General features: G+C 40.2%; 7 non-coding genes across 7 annotated transcripts; all 7 read left to right on the top strand.

The window, feature by feature from the left end:
• The first annotated feature begins 5,583 nt into the window (after positions 1 to 5,583).
• Positions 5,584 to 5,656, top strand: trnav-cac. Its single transcript has one exon. It is a non-coding gene; the product is annotated as a tRNA-Val (tRNA).
• Positions 5,657 to 8,432: 2,776 nt separating this feature from the next.
• On the top strand, positions 8,433 to 8,505 carry trnav-cac. The gene has a single exon. It is a non-coding gene; the product is annotated as a tRNA-Val (tRNA).
• Positions 8,506 to 9,375: 870 nt separating this feature from the next.
• On the top strand, positions 9,376 to 9,448 carry trnav-cac. The gene has a single exon. It is a non-coding gene; the product is annotated as a tRNA-Val (tRNA).
• An 870-nt stretch (positions 9,449 to 10,318) lies between these two features.
• On the top strand, positions 10,319 to 10,391 carry trnav-cac. Its single transcript has one exon. It is a non-coding gene; the product is annotated as a tRNA-Val (tRNA).
• Positions 10,392 to 11,261: 870 nt separating this feature from the next.
• On the top strand, positions 11,262 to 11,334 carry trnav-cac. The gene has a single exon. It is a non-coding gene; the product is annotated as a tRNA-Val (tRNA).
• A 2,592-nt stretch (positions 11,335 to 13,926) lies between these two features.
• trnav-cac lies at positions 13,927 to 13,999 on the top strand. Its single transcript has one exon. It is a non-coding gene; the product is annotated as a tRNA-Val (tRNA).
• A 2,592-nt stretch (positions 14,000 to 16,591) lies between these two features.
• On the top strand, positions 16,592 to 16,664 carry trnav-cac. Its single transcript has one exon. It is a non-coding gene; the product is annotated as a tRNA-Val (tRNA).
• The last annotated feature ends 554 nt before the right edge of the window (positions 16,665 to 17,218 follow it).

Here is a 17,218-nt window from a genome sequence, read left to right as displayed (position 1 = left end):
TGTATTTTATGAGATAGGAATGAGAATCTGTTGCACACACACACACACACACACACACACACCCGAATGAGTTACCCAAAGGACTTAACACATCTAATCAGTGTTGTGGACATAACTTGTAGACGCTGGAACAAAGGAGAGAGGGGCAATGGATCTGAAATGATTTGGCTCGGAGAGAATTATTCAACAGTTTATCAGTCTTTTTTAAATTTCAAATTCAGAGGGAGCACACACAGTGAGACGCAAACAAGCAATACAATTCATTGAAATGATTAGACATCAGGTGGCAGCTCTTCCCCCATGTTATGTTTAGGTAGCGATAAAGAAGATTCCTAATATGACAGTTGCATGGTTGCGGAGTCTGTTGTGTGAGTGTAAAGAAACCTTTTGCGTGGTCAACAAAGCACTGTATCCATTATATTTGCATTCAATTACCTCAAATGTATCTTGCATCCATGTTTCTCTCAAAAAATGCATCACCGTAATTGTAATCATTTTTGTGCCTACATGGGGGCAGAAGAACTCCACAACTGTGACACAGCTGAGACATATTATCTATCTTATAAAGTGAATGTGGTTAAAGCTATAGTGCGTAGTTTCTGCTGGCCCCATGAGGAATTCTAAGTAATGTCAACAACACTGTCGGCGCGTCCACATGATACAAGCCACCCAGTGAATGTAGGTCCAATATTCACTCTCCTTTTAGCTCTGGTCCAGTCTCCACCAACTCCTGAGAAAAATATTTGGCACTTCAGCTGCTAAATGCTCCACTATGTTCACCAGCAAGTCTCTAACTGTGTCTGTCTGCTGTTTGGTGCTGGGCAGGCTAATCAGTGCTTCTTTTGCAGAAAACAGCAACAAACAACAGCCCAGGACCTGTCATTAGGTGAGGTTATTAAGGTTGCCAGGTTTGGTCTGGAAACCCACGCTATAGCCTATAGAGCACTACACAAAAGCACTGGGCAGATGGATAGTTGATGGACGATTGATGGTTGCCAATAGTGGTCCCAATATGGTTTGCATTGAATGCCCCTTAAAACTACAAAGGGGTGTTAATTATTCAGATTTATAGGTATTGGCAGGTGTATTTTTGAACTTTGGACAGAGTCTGGCTAGTTGTTTTCCCTGCGTCCAGTATTAATGCTAAGGTAGGCTAACCAAATCCTGACTCCAGCTTTGTATTGCTAGCAATCTTCTTACATCGCTCTCATAAAGAGAGTGAATATGCATATTTCCCAAAGTGTTGAACTATTATTCCTTTACGGGTTTCTTTAGTCTGGGTTTTAATCATATCATGTAATGGAGAATGGGTTAGGGTTAGGGTTGTATCATGATGGTCTAAAACCTGTTTCAGAGGCTTTTATACTGTAGGAATTATAGCTAAAATCCTGAACATGAACATGGAAATTGTTTTTATTTTGTATTTATAAATATTGGTATGAATATCAGTCTTTGAAAAGCAACATTGGTAAAAGTAACCTGTAGTAACAACACTAACAGTAACACAGCTTTTGGTGATAATAAAAGGAATAAAAGCAAAACTTCCTTAAATGTTACAGATACATGTTTTTTTTTTGTCATGCATCACATTCACAGTGGAGACTTCTCTTTCTCTTCGTTGCTCTGTCAGCTCATTTATCTCTCAAGCTACTAACATTATGATCGTCAACTTTAACTGCTTCTCATATCCTGTAATAATGACTAAGCGCACTGCAACACTGCTTTAAAAAATGATGGTTTTTGATTTTGACCCGTCTGGGCCATATGATCATCTAACAGTTGGTGTCTGTATAGATTAACCTCTAATGAAGAGAGTCAGGGAAAAAAAAAAAAGCTTTATGTAATGTCATGAGGTTGGCTCTCCATCAAGTGCAGCAATCTTCCACCCACCAAATCCAGATTAATTCTGCTTGTTTGTTTGTGAGCATGTGCGTGCATGCGTGCGTGCGTGCATGCCTGTGTGTGTATATGTGTGTGTGTGTGTGTGTGTGTGTGTGTGTGTGTGTGTGTGTGTGTGTGTGTGTGTGTGCGTGTGTGTGTGTGCATGTGTGACAGGGGTAAATCTGTCTGTTGAGAGAAACTGGCACACAGAGGTCTTGACTGATAAACACAGCACATTTCTGCCATACAATCTTAGAAATCAGTAGCCTATTTATTAGTATGACTCAGTGGCTGTACATTGCTGGGATAAAGCCTGACAGCTGGCGCACCTTTCACACGGCGGATGTCCCTCCCCATCTGCTATCTCTGCTATCTATTTTTGCAAGGGCAGCGTCACTGCAACCAGGGCTTAGCGCCGCACAAGGTGGTTGTGATTGGTTTAAAGAAATACAAACAAGCCAGAGCGTTTTTTTCCCCCTATCCCAGAATTGATACGCAGTGTAGCCAGACTATACTCCAGCAGGGCTTACAGTGCTGCTCATGAGCATTGGAACCCCTGCTACAGTTGACTAAAAGGAGGAATACAAAAATAATCTTTTGGAAATTGATCTTAATGCCTTAATTGAAAAAATCCAACCTCTGAGAAAACCAATTTTCTTTGTGAATGAATAATGTATCATAAATAAATACATGTTCTTCCTTAAAATACGTAAGTAAGTACACCCCTATGTTAAATTAAACCTCCGGTTCCTAACCCAACTCCCTATGGACTGACCTACTGCCACCCCCATGAGTTCCAGAGTGACACGATTTAAAATTCAGATGTATATCTGTAATATAGCCTATATCTCACATGATCTGGTCATTTAAATTGCAATTTTTTCCGAGATGGCAGACTTTCACTTTCAATGGCATTGGTCTTTCAGGGTTTAGCATTTGCTGCCCTCTACTGGTTAAATAGATCAAATGCAAAAGACCAGACCAATTGAACTAACATGGTCAGATTTTGAAAACATAATTTACAATCAACTTGATTTCACCGATTTCACATTAGGTGTACTATTCCACAAAATGTAACAAAGATTTGTATGCTCAGTGGATGTGATTTTATAGTTTATAAAGGTTCATGGTTTTGTACAGGATTGCAGTTGAATGAAATGCAGTTGTTCCTTTTGTATAGAGGATAAGGTGGAGTTGAGGAGGTACAAAAAATGTTCAACCAAAGGTACAGTCACAAAATAAGTGTGTTATAGTTGTATGACTGAAGGAACAAAGAGGGTAAACTTTTAACCTGTATTTGCCAGTTACATCATTAACAAATAGCCCATGAGCCATACTGATATAAGACTGGCAGAGCGGCTCCACTGATTGTAGCCCTTTCTTATTATTTATTAAGTTTGTGTACTTAGAAAGGGATCTGAATTCAAAGGTCACATTATGGTGTAGGTTGAACTAAAATCTTTAGATGACAGCAGTACTTTAACATCTGATGGAATAGCATAAAAGACAATTTCAGATTCTTGGGTTTACAGAAATGTTTTTCAGTGACATGTCTATTCTGGTGACATCACAGCGGTCTTATTCGTCGCGTTATATATGCGGTACAGTTTTTTACACATGGCTGTCTTGCCGTCTTGACTATGTACTGTTTGTAATGTCCTGTCTCTCTTGTATTCTTGGTGAAACCAAAGAAACATTTTCACATTTGTGGACAATAAAGTTTTTCGTATTCGTAAATAGGGGTGCCTGGCTAGCCCGCCTGGTAGAGCGTGTGCCCCATGTACAACGACAGAGTAAACTGTGGGGAGATGAACTACAGATGTTGGATGTTGTTGTGCTGGTTGTCTCTCAGGCTGTGACATGCACTCACATATCTCGCTGCTTCTACAGCGCTCACACTATTTTCTCCAAGTAGATGTTGCATTTTTGTCAATCTGGGAGTTTACATTTCATTTTCATAAAGAACTGAGTTCTGATGTCAGTATATGTGCTACATTGAAGCAGGAAGTGTTGCTCTGTGGACAGAGATGACACAGCCTCTCCTCTCGAGGCAGCCAGGTCTGTCTGTGGCGGCCGGTTTCAACAGCCAGACTGTGTCCACTCAGCCTGTACCTGCTCAGACTCTCTCTGAGTCTGTGGTCATGTATGGTGCTCAAGTATTCAGCTACTGTGTACTCGGTTTAGGGCTAGGTAACAATCCATTTTTCTTTGACGTTTAGTAGTTAGTAGTCTTTCCAATAGGTCATGTCTCTCTCTCTCTGTCTCACTTTCTCTCTGTCTCTCTCTTTCTCTGTCTCTTAGCCTCTCTCTGTCTCTCAGCCTGTCAGGACGCTGCAGAAGGTAAGGGACTCACCTGTGATCATCTGAGAGGTAGTTATACAATGTTATTATTATTACTAAAACAGAGGGGGACCTGTCCATGGTTCTGAAACAGAGCCTTGTTAATAAAACAGAGGTGACCTGTCCGTGGTGCTGAAACAGAGCCTTGTTAATAAAACAGAGGGGACCTGTCCATGGTTCTGAAACAGAGCCTTGTTAATAAAACAGAGGGGACCTGTCCATGGTGCTAAAACAGAGCCTTGTTACTAAAACAGAGGGGACCTGTCCGTGATGCTGAAACAGCCTTGTTAATAAAACAGAGGAGACCTGTCCGTGGTGCTGAAACAGAGCCTTGTTACTAAAACAGAGGGGACCTGTCCCTGGTGCTGAAACAGAGCCTTGTTACTAAAACAGAGGGTGGCTGTCGGTGCTTAAATAGAGCCTTGTTACTAAAACAGAGGGTGGCTTCTTCCATCACTGTAGCGTTGTCACTTGCTGTCTTTTGTCCTTCTCCCTCCTTACCTTGTAAAAACTAAGGGTGTGTTGATGAGAGGCGTATTTAAACTTTAAAATGGAAGCACGTCTGAACAGTTTTTGGCTGCGCATGTAAATCCAGTTTGTAGAAATGCAGGGAGTGATTTGCCTGCAGATGGCGGCAGAGCACTTTGGGTGGGCATCTCCAGCTGAGGTCGCCATCAGGAGAGCGTTTCTGTCCATGGGATGCTGGACCAGGCGCTACATTCCACCATCCACTGCATATCTGTTGCTATGGTTTTAAGGTCCTAGATCTGTCTTACGTTCCTCCTTCCTTCCTACGTTCCTGGATCCTGAGGTAGGTGATCATATCGTCACTGTAAAGCTCTCTTTGATAGCAGGAACATGCTCAGTGCTGCTGTAAAACTTTTGTCTTTCTTGGACTATATGGACTCTGATAGTTTTTTTCTTAAAAACGCATATCTTTTGCTATGGTTAGGTCTCGTATCCACACTACGCCGGCAAACGTAGTGGTGTCGATGTAGCCTTGGTAAATAATTAGCAGCTGATAGATAAATCTCCCCGTCGGGGAATCGGACCCCGGTCTTCCGCGTGACAGGCGGAGATACTGTCCACTATACTAACGAGGACTGCCCAAACCCTAGATTTGGCATGGCACTCACTAGGTGGCGCCATTCCAGCATTTAGGCTACAGTGAATATATGTAGAAACATTTAGATTTACTACAAATTCACTGTCACTCATATCCATGACAGAGCAGCTATGACTGAATCCTGTTTAACATATATATGTGTCAAAAATAAACATGTCAAACGGCATTGTGAACATTTGCAGTAAAATGTGATTGGTGCATTTCCCCACGAACATGCTAAAGAACCCTTTTCATCAGTTTCCGTAGTGTAGTGGTTATCACGTTTGCCTCACACGCGAAAGGTCCCCTGTTCGAAACTGGGCGGAAACACGTTTCTTTGTTCGTGTTTACTTCACACAATCAAACTCTGCTGAGTTAAAATCTCAATTACTTGCATGGAAATCTCCCTGTCGTGAAATTGTGGCTAGGCCTACCGAAGTGTCCATAGTACATTCGCCTAACACACAAAATGTCTCTTATACTCTCATTGTTGTTCTTAGCCTCATTGTTCTTACCTTAGCTGAGCCTCAACCTCTTAGCCTCATTGGTGTTATTTTACGTTCCTGGATCCGTCTTACGTTCCTGCTTCCTTCCTACGTATTTAAATAACATAATTGAGCATATTGTTATAAAAAAATATTTAAATGTTTATGTAATTCTTATACTCTAATTGTTGTTCTTAGCCTCATTGTTCTTACCTTAGCTGAGCCTCAACCTCTTAGCCTCATTGTTGTTGTTTTAAGTTCCTGGATCCTGAGGTAGGTGATCATATCGTCATTGTAAAGCTCTCTTTGATAGCAGGAACATGCTCAATGCTGCTGTAAAACTTTTGTCTTTCTTGGACTATATCCACTTTAATACCATTTTCCTTAAAAAAGCATATTTTTTGCTATGTTTAGGCCTTGTATCCACACTACTCCGGCATTTCCGCAACCCTTACACAAAGACATTTGGAAACATTGCTCACCCCGTTTAAGTTTGAAAACTGCAGGGATGCGTTGTAGTTTGTACAGGCAGAACCGGAGAAATTTGGAAACGAATGCAGACACCCACGTCAGTCAGTTTCATCGGTTAGGTAAGCTTACATGCCTTTCAGTAGCAGTTCCACCTCATGGTTGGTCCAAGCAAATGAATCCCTGGGCTTACTTTTCGCCATTGTTGTTCTTTCTCCAAATTCTTATCAGTATTTAAATAACATAATTGAGCATATATTAATAAAAAAATATTTCAACGTTTATGTATATTCTTATACTCTCATTGTTGTTCTTAGCCTCATTGTTCTTACTTTAGCTGAGCCTCAACCTTTTAGCCTCATTGTTGTTGTTTTACGTTCCTGGATCCGTCTTACGTTCCTTCTTCCTTCCTACGTATTTAAATAACATAATTGAGCATATTTTAATAAAAAAATATTTAAATGTTTATGTAATTCTTAAGGTCCCCTGTTCGAAACTGGGCAGAAACACATTTCTTTGTTCGTGTTTACTTCGCACAATCAAACTCTGCTGAGTTAAAATCTCAATAACCTGCATGGAAAACTCCCTGTCGTGAAATTGTGGCTAGGCCTACCGAAGTGTCCATAGTATGTTATTTAACATTATATTAAATAACATATTTGAGCACATTTGTAATTAAAAAATATTTTATGTAATTCTTATACTCTCATTGTTGTTCTTAGCCTCATTGTTCTTACCTTAGCTGAGCCTCAACCTCTTAGCCTCATTGTTGTTGTTTTACGTTCCTGGATCCTGAGGTAGGTGATCATATCGTCATTGTAAAGCTCTCTTTGATAGCAGGAACATGCTCAATGCTGCTGTAAAACTTTTGTCTTTCTTGGACTATATCCACTTTAATACTGTTTTCCTTAAAAAAGCATATCTTTTGCTATGTTTAGGCCTTGTATCCACACGACTCCGGCATTTCCGCGACCCTTACACAAAGACATTTGGAAACATTGATCACCCCGTTTAAGTTTGAAAACTGCAGGGTTGCGTTGTAGTCTGTACAGGCAGAACCGGAGAACTTTGGAAACGAATGCAGACACCCACGTCAGTCAGTTTCATCGGTTAGGTAAGCTTACATGCCTTTCAGTAGCAGTTCCACCTCATGGTTGGTCCAAGCAAATAAATCCCTGGGCTTACTTTTCGCCATTGTTGTTCTTTCTCCAAATTCTTATCAGTATTTAAATAACATAATTGAGCATATATTAATAAAAAAATATTTCAATGTTTATGTATATTCTTATACTCTCATTGTTGTTCTTAGCCTCATTGTTCTTACCTTAGCTGAGCCTCAACCTCTTAGCCTCATTGTTGTTGTTTTACGTTCCTGGATCCGTCTTACATTCCTGCTTCCTTCCTACGTATTTAAATAACATAATTGAGCATATTGTAATAAAAAAAAATTAAAATGTTCATGTAATTCTTATTAGCTAATTGTTGTTCTTAGCCTCATTGTTCTTATCTTAGATGAGCCTCAACCTCTTAGCTTCGTTGTTGTTTTAAGGTCCTGGATCTGTCTTACGTTCCTCCTTCCTTCCTACGTTCCTGGATCCTGAGGTAGGTGATCATATCGTCACTGTAAAGCTCTCTTTGATAGCAGGAACATGCTCAATGCTGCTGTAAAACTTTTGTCTTTCTTGGACTATATGGACTCTGATAGTTTTTTTCTTAAAAACGCATATCTTTTGCTATGGTTAGGTCTCGTATCCACACTACGCCGGCAAACGTAGTAGTGTCGATGTAGCCTTGGTAAATAATTAGCAGCTGATAGATAAATCTCCCCGTCGGGGAATCGGACCCCGGTCTTCCGCATGACAGGCGGAGAAACTGTCCACTATACTAACGAGGACTGCCCGAATCCTAGATTTGGCATGGCACTCGCTAGGTGGCGCCATTCCAGCATTTAGGCTACAGTGAATATATGTAGAAACATTTAGATTTACTACAAATTCACTGTCACTCATATCCATGACAGAGCAGCTATGACTGAATCCTGTTTAACATATCTATGTGTCAAAAATAAACATGTCAAACGGCATTGTGAGCAGTTGCAGTAAAGTGTGATTGGTGCATTTCCCCACGAACATGCTAAAGAACACTTTTCATCAGTTTCCGTAGTGTAGTGGTTATCACGTTCGCCTCACACGCGAAAGGTCCCCTGTTCGAAACTGGGCGGAAACACGTTTCTTTGTTCGTGTTTACTTCACACAATCAAACTCTGCTGAGTTAAAATCTCAATTACTTGCATGGAAATCTCCCTGTCGTGAAATTGTGGCTAGGCCTACCGAAGTGTCCATAGTACATGCGCCTAACACACATAATTGATTATATTGTAATAAAAAAAAATTTAAATGTTTACGTAATTCTTATTAGCTAATTGTTGTTCTTAGCCTCATTGTTCTTACCTTAGATGAGCCTCAACCTCTTAGCCTCGTTGTTGTTTTAAGGTCCTGGATCTGTCTTACGTTCCTCCTTCCTTCCTACGTTCCTGGATCCTGAGGTAGGTGATCATATCGTCACTGTAAAGCTCTCTTTGATAGCAGGAACATGCTCAGTGCTGCTGTAAAACTTTTGTCTTTCTTGGACTATATGGACTCTGATAGTTTTTTTCTTAAAAACGCATATCTTTTGCTATGGTTAGGTCTCGTATCCACACTACGCCGGCAAACGTAGTAGTGTCGATGTAGCCTTGGTAAATAATTAGCAGCTGATAGATAAATCTCCCCGTAGGGGAATCGGACCCCGGTCTTCCGCGTGACAGGCGGAGATACTGTCCACTATACTAACGAGGACTGCCCAAACCCTAGATTTGGCATGGCACTCGCTAGGTGGCGCCATTCCAGCATTTAGGCTACAGTGAATATATGTAGAAACATTTAGATTTACTACAAATTCACTGTCACTCATATCCATGACAGAGCAGCTATGACTGAATCCTGTTTAACATATATATGTGTCAAAAATAAACATGTCAAACGGCATTGTGAACATTTGCAGTAAAGTGTGATTGGTGCACTTCCCCACGAACATGCTAAAGAACCCTTTTCATCAGTTTCCGTAGTGTAGTGGTTATCACGTTCGCCTCACACGCGAAAGGTCCCCTGTTTGAAACTGGGCGGAAACACGTTTCTTTGTTCGTGTTTACTTCACACAATCAAACTCTGCTGAGTTAAAATCTCAATTGCTTGCATGGAAATCTCACTGTCGTGAAATTGTGGCTAGGCCTACCGAAGTGTCCATAGTACATTTGCCTAACACACATAATTGATTATATTGTAATAAAAAAAAATTAAAGTGTTTAAGTAATTCTTATTAGCTAATTGTTGTTCTTAGCCTCATTGTTCTTACCTTAGATGAGCCTCAACCTCTTAGCCTCGTTGTTGTTTCAAGGTCCTGGATCTGTCTTACGTTCCTCCTTCCTTCCTACGTTCCTGGATCCTGAGGTAGGTGATCATATCGTCACTGTAAAGCTCTCTTTGATAGCAGGAACATGCTCAGTGCTGCTGTAAAACTTTTGTCTTTCTTGGACTATATGGACTCTGATAGTTTTTTTCGTAAAAACGCATATCTTTTGCTATGGTTAGGTCTCGTATCCACACTACGCCGGCAAACGTAGTAGTGTCGATGTAGCCTTGGTAAATAATTGGCACCTGATAGATAAATCTCCCCGTCGGGGAATCGGACCCCGGTCTACCGCGTGACAGGCGGAGATACTGTCCACTATACTAACGAGGACTGCCCAAATCCTAGATTTGGCATGGCACTCGCTAGGTGGCGCCATTCCAGCATTTAGGCTCCAGTGAATATATGTAGAAACATTTAGATTTACTACAAATTCACTGTCACTCATATCCATGACAGAGCAGCTATGACTGAATCCTGTTTAACATATATATGTGTCAAAAATAAACATGTCAAACGGCATTGTGAGCAGTTGCAGTAAAGTGTGATTGGTGCATTTCCCCACGAACATGCTAAAGAACCCTTTTCATCAGTTTCCGTAGTGTAGTGGTTATCACGTTTGCCTCACACGCGCAAGGTCCCCTGTTCAAAACTGGGCGGAAACATGTTTCTTTGTTCGTGTTTACTTCACACAATCAAACTCTGCTGAGTTAAAATCTCAATTACTTGCATGGAAATCTCCCTGTCGTGAAATTGTGGCTAGGCCTACCGAAGTGTCCATAGTACATGCGCCTAACACACATAATTGATTATATTGTAATAAAAAAAAATTTAAATGTTTACGTAATTCTTATTAGCTAATTGTTGTTCTTAGCCTCATTGTTCTTACCTTAGATGAGCCTCAACCTCTTAGCCTCGTTGTTGTTTTAAGGTCCTGGATCTGTCTTACGTTCCTCCTTCCTTCCTACGTTCCTGGATCCTGAGGTAGGTGATCATATCATCACTGTAAAGCTCTCTTTGATAGCAGGAACATGCTCAGTGCTGCTGTAAAACTTTTGTCTTTCTTGGACTATATGGACTCTGATAGTTTTTTTCGTAAAAACGCATATCTTTTGCTATGGTTAGGTCTCGTATCCACACTACGCCGGCAAACGTAGTAGTGTCGATGTAGCCTTGGTAAATAATTAGCACCTGATAGATAAATCTCCCCGTCGGGGAATCGGACCCCGGTCTACCGCGTGACAGGCGGAGATACTGTCCACTATACTAACGAGGACTGCCCAAATCCTAGATTTGGCATGGCACTCGCTAGGTGGCGCCATTCCAGCATTTAGGCTCCAGTGAATATATGTAGAAACATTTAGATTTACTACAAATTCACTGTCACTCATATCCATGACAGAGCAGCTATGACTGAATCCTGTTTAACATATATATGTGTCAAAAATAAACATGTCAAACGGCATTGTGAACATTTGCAGTAAAATGTGATTGGTGCATTTCCCCACGAACATGCTAAAGAACCCTTTTCATAAGTTTCCGTAGTGTAGTGGTTATCACGTTCGCCTCACACGCGAAAGGTCCCCTGTTCGAAACTGGGCGGAAACACGTTTCTTTGTTCGTGTTTACTTCACACAATCAAACTCTGATGAGTTAAAATCTCAATTACTTGCATGGAAATCTCCCTGTCGTGAAATTGTGGCTAGGCCTACCGAAGTGTCCATAGTACATTCGCCTAACACACAAAATGTCTCTTATACTCTCATTGTTGTTCTTAGCCTCATTGTTCTTACCTTAGCTGAGCCTCAACCTCTTAGCCTCATTGTTGTTGTTTTAAGTTCCTGGATCCTGAGGTAGGTGATCATATCGTCATTGTAAAGCTCTCTTTGATAGCAGGAACATGCTCAATGCTGCTGTAAAACTTTTGTCTTTCTTGGACTATATCCACTTTAATACCATTTTCCTTAAAAAAGCATATTTTTTGCTATGTTTAGGCCTTGTATCCACACTACTCCGGCATTTCCGCAACCCTTACACAAAGACATTTGGAAACATTGCTCACCCCGTTTAAGTTTGAAAACTGCAGGGATGCGTTGTAGTTTGTACAGGCAGAACCGGAGAAATTTGGAAACGAATGCAGACACCCACGTCAGTCAGTTTCATCGGTTAGGTAAGCTTACATGCCTTTCAGTAGCAGTTCCACCTCATGGTTGGTCCAAGCAAATAAATCCCTGGGCTTACTTTTCGCCATTGTTGTTCTTTCTCCAAATTCTTATCAGTATTTAAATAACATAATTGAGCATATATTAATAAAAACATATTTCAACGTTTATGTATATTCTTATACTCTCATTGTTGTTCTTAGCCTCATTGTTCTTACCTTAGCTGAGCCTCAACCTTTTAGCCTCATTGTTGTTGTTTTACGTTCCTGGATCCGTCTTACGTTCCTTCTTCCTTCCTACGTATTTAAATAACATAATTGAGCATATTTTAATAAAAAAATATTTAAATGTTTATGTAATTCTTAAGGTCCACTGTTCGAAACTGGGCAGAAACACATTTCTTTGTTCGTGTTTACTTCGCACAATCAAACTCTGCTGAGTTAAAATCTCAATAACCTGCATGGAAAACTCCCTGTCGTGAAATTGTGGCTAGGCCTACCGAAGTGTCCATAGTATGTTATTTAACATTATATTAAATAACCTATTTGAGCACATTGTAATTAAAAAATATTTTATGTAATTCTTATACTCTCATTGTTGTTCTTAGCCTCATTGTTCTTACCTTAGCTGAGCCTCAACCTCTTAGCCTCATTGTTGTTGTTTTACGTTCCTGGATCCTGAGGTAGGTGATCATATCGTCATTGTAAAGCTCTCTTTGATAGCAGGAACATGCTCAATGCTGCTGTAAAACTTTTGTCTTTCTTGGACTATATCCACTTTAATACTGTTTTCCTTAAAAAAGCATATCTTTTGCTATGTTTAGGCCTTGTATCCACACTACTCCGGCATTTCCGCGACCCTTACACAAAGACATTTGGAAACATTGATCACCCCGTTTAAGTTTGAAAACTGCAGGGTTGCGTTGTAGTCTGTACAGGCAGAACCGGAGAACTTTGGAAACGAATGCAGACACACACGTCAGTGAGTTTCATCGGTAAGGTAAGCTTACATGCCTTTCAGTAGCAGTTCCACCTCATGGTTGGTCCAAGCAAATAAATCCCTGGGCTTACTTTTCGCCATTGTTGTTCTTTCTCCAAATTCTTATCAGTATTTAAATAACATAATTGAGCATATATTAATAAAAAAATATTTCAATGTTTATGTATATTCTTATACTCTCATTGTTGTTCTTAGCCTCATTGTTCTTACCGTAGCTGAGCCTCAACCTCTTAGCCTCATTGTTGTTGTTTTACGTTCCTGGATCCGTCTTACATTCCTGCTTCCTTCCTACGTATTTAAATAACATAATTGAGCATATTGTAATAAAAAAAAATTAAAATGTTCATGTAATTCTTATTAGCTAATTGTTGTTCTTAGCCTCATTGTTCTTACCTTAGATGAGCCTCAACCTCTTAGCCTCGTTGTTGTTTTAAGGTCCTGGATCTGTCTTACGTTCCTCCTTCCTTCCTACGTTCCTGGATCCTGAGGTAGGTGATCATATCGTCACTGTAAAGCTCTCTTTGATAGCAGGAACATGCTCAGTGCTGCTGTAAAACTTTTGTCTTTCTTGGACTATATGGACTCTGATAGTTTTTTTCGTAAAAACGCATATCTTTTGCTATGGTTAGGTCTCGTATCCACACTACGCCGGCAAACGTAGTAGTGTCGATGTAGCCTTGGTAAATAATTAGCACCTGATAGATAAATCTCCCCGTCGGGGAATCGGACCCCGGTCTACCGCGTGACAGGCGGAGATACTGTCCACTATACTAACGAGGACTGCCCAAATCCTAGATTTGGCATGGCACTCGCTAGGTGGCGCCATTCCAGCATTTAGGCTCCAGTGAATATATGTAGAAACATTTAGATTTACTACAAATTCACTGTCACTCATATCCATGACAGAGCAGCTATGACTGAATCCTGTTTAACATATATATGTGTCAAAAATAAACATGTCAAACGGCATTGTGAACATTTGCAGTAAAATGTGATTGGTGCATTTCCCCACGAACATGCTAAAGAACCCTTTTCATAAGTTTCCGTAGTGTAGTGGTTATCACGTTCGCCTCACACGCGAAAGGTCCCCTGTTCGAAACTGGGCGGAAACACGTTTCTTTGTTCGTGTTTACTTCACACAATCAAACTCTGTTGAGTTAAAATCTCAATTACTTGCATGGAAATCTCCCTGTCGTGAAATTGTGGCTAGGCCTACCGAAGTGTCCATAGTACATTCGCCTAACACACAAAATGTCTCTTATACTCTCATTGTTGTTCTTAGCCTCATTGTTCTTACCTTAGCTGAGCCTCAACCTCTTAGCCTCATTGTTGTTGTTTTAAGTTCCTGGATCCTGAGGTAGGTGATCATATCGTCATTGTAAAGCTCTCTTTGATAGCAGGAACATGCTCAATGCTGCTGTAAAACTTTTGTCTTTCTTGGACTATATCCACTTTAATACCATTTTCCTTAAAAAAGCATATTTTTTGCTATGTTTAGGCCTTGTATCCACACTACTCCGGCATTTCCGCGACCCTTACACAAAGACATTTGGAAACATTGCTCACCCCGTTTAAGTTTGAAAACTGCAGGGATGCGTTGTAGTTTGTACAGGCAGAACCGGAGAAATTTGGAAACGAATGCAGACACCCACGTCAGTCAGTTTCATCGGTTAGGTAAGCTTACATGCCTTTCAGTAGCAGTTCCACCTCATGGTTGGTCCAAGCAAATAAATCCCTGGGCTTACTTTTCGCCATTGTTGTTCTTTCTCCAAATTCTTATCAGTATTTAAATAACATAATTGAGCATATATTAATAAAAACATATTTCAACGTTTATGTATATTCTTATACTCTCATTGTTGTTCTTAGCCTCATTGTTCTTACCTTAGCTGAGCCTCAACCTTTTAGCCTCATTGTTGTTATTTTACGTTCCTGGATCCGTCTTACGTTCCTTCTTCCTTCCTACGTATTTAAATAACATAATTGAGCATATTTTAATAAAAAAATATTTAAATGTTTATGTAATTCTTAAGGTCCACTGTTCGAAACTGGGCAGAAACACATTTCTTTGTTCGTGTTTACTTCGCACAATCAAACTCTGCTGAGTTAAAATCTCAATAACCTGCATGGAAAACTCCCTGTCGTGAAATTGTGGCTAGGCCTACCGAAGTGTCCATAGTATGTTATTTAACATTATATTAAATAACATATTTGAGCACATTGTAATTAAAAAATATTTTATGTAATTCTTATACTCTCATTGTTGTTCTTAGCCTCATTGTTCTTACCTTAGCTGAGCCTCAACCTCTTAGCCTCATTGTTGTTGTTTTACGTTCCTGGATCCTGAGGTAGGTGATCATATCGTCATTGTAAAGCTCTCTTTGATAGCAGGAACATGCTCAATGCTGCTGTAAAACTTTTGTCTTTCTTGGACTATATCCACTTTAATACTGTTTTCCTTAAAAAAGCATGTCTTTTGCTATGTTTAGGCCTTGTATCCACACTACTCCGGCATTTCCGCGACCCTTACACAAAGACATTTGGAAACATTGATCACCCCGTTTAAGTTTGAAAACTGCAGGGTTGCGTTGTAGTCTGTACAGGCAGAACCGGAGAACTTTGGAAACGAATGCAGACACACACGTCAGTGAGTTTCATCGGTAAGGTAAGCTTACATGCCTTTCAGTAGCAGTTCCACCTCATGGTTGGTCCAAGCAAATAAATCCCTGGGCTTACTTTTCGCCATTGTTGTTCTTTCTCCAAATTCTTATCAGTATTTAAATAACATAATTGAGCATATATTAATAAAAAAATATTTCAATGTTTATGTATATTCTTATACTGTCATTGTTGTTCTTAGCCTCATTGTTCTTACCTTAGCTGAGCCTCAACCTCTTAGCCTCATTGTTGTTGTTTTACGTTCCTGGATCCGTCTTACATTCCTGCTTCCTTCCTACGTATTTAAATAACATAATTGAGCATATTGTAATAAAAAAAAATTAAAATGTTCATGTAATTCTTATTAGCTAATTGTTGTTCTTAGCCTCATTGTTCTTATCTTAGATGAGCCTCAACCTCTTAGCTTCGTTGTTGTTTTAAGGTCCTGGATATGTCTTACGTTCCTCCTTCCTTCCTACGTTCCTGGATCCTGAGGTAGGTGATCATATCGTCACTGTAAAGCTCTCTTTGACAGCAGGAACATGCTCAGTGCTGCTGTAAAACTTTTGTCTTTCTTGGACTATATGGACTCTGATAGTTTTTTTCTTAAAAACGCATATCTTTTGCTATGGTTAAGTCTCGAATCCACACTACGCCGGCAAACGTAGTAGTGTCGATGTAGCCTTGGTAAATAATTAGCAGCTGATAGATAAATCTCCCCGTAGAGGAATCGGACCCCGGTCTTCCGCGTGACAGGCGGAGATACTGTCCACTATACTAACGAGGACTGCCCAAACCCTAGATTTGGCATGGCACTCGCTAGGTGGCGCCATTCCAGCATTTAGGCTACAGTGAATATATGTAGAAACATTTAGATTTACTACAAATTCACTGTCACTCATATCCATGACAGAGCAGCTATGACTGAATCCTGTTTAACATATCTATGTGTCAAAAATAAACATGTCAAACGGCATTGTGAGCAGTTGCAGTAAAGTGTGATTGGTGCATTTCCCCACGAACATGCTAAAGAACCCTTTTCATCAGTTTCCGTAGTGTAGTGGTTATCACGTTCGCCTCACACGCGAAAGGTCCCCTGTTCGAAACTGGGCGGAAACACGTTTCTTTGTTCGTGTTTACTTCACACAATCAAACTCTGCTGAGTTAAAATCTCAATTACTTGCATGGAAATCTCCCTGTCGTGAAATTGTGGCTAGGGCTACCGAAGTGTCCATAGTACATGCGCCTAACACACATAATTGATTATATTGTAATAAAAAAAAATTTAAATGTTTACGTAATTCTTATTAGCTAATTGTTGTTCTTAGCCTCATTGTTCTTACCTTAGCTGAGCCTCAACCTCTTAGCCTCATTGTTGTTGTTTTAAGTTCCTGGATCCTGAGGTAGGTGATCATATCGTCATTGTAAAGCTCTCTTTGATAGCAGGAACATGCTCAATGCTGCTGTAAAACTTTTGTCTTTCTTGGACTATATCCACTTTAATACCATTTTCCTTAAAAAAGCATATTTTTTGCTATGTTTAGGCCTTGTATCCACACTACTCTGGCATTTCCGCGACCCTTACACAAAGACATTTGGAAACATTGCTCACCCCGTTTAAGTTTGAAAACTGCAGGGATGCGTTGTAGTTTGTACAGGCAGAACCGGAGAAA

The sequence above is a fragment of the Sander lucioperca genome, chromosome 19 (assembly GCF_008315115.2).
Source record: "Sander lucioperca isolate FBNREF2018 chromosome 19, SLUC_FBN_1.2, whole genome shotgun sequence".
Classification (NCBI taxonomy): Eukaryota; Metazoa; Chordata; class Actinopteri; order Perciformes; family Percidae; genus Sander; species Sander lucioperca.
This window is presented reverse-complemented; position numbering and strand designations above follow the sequence as displayed.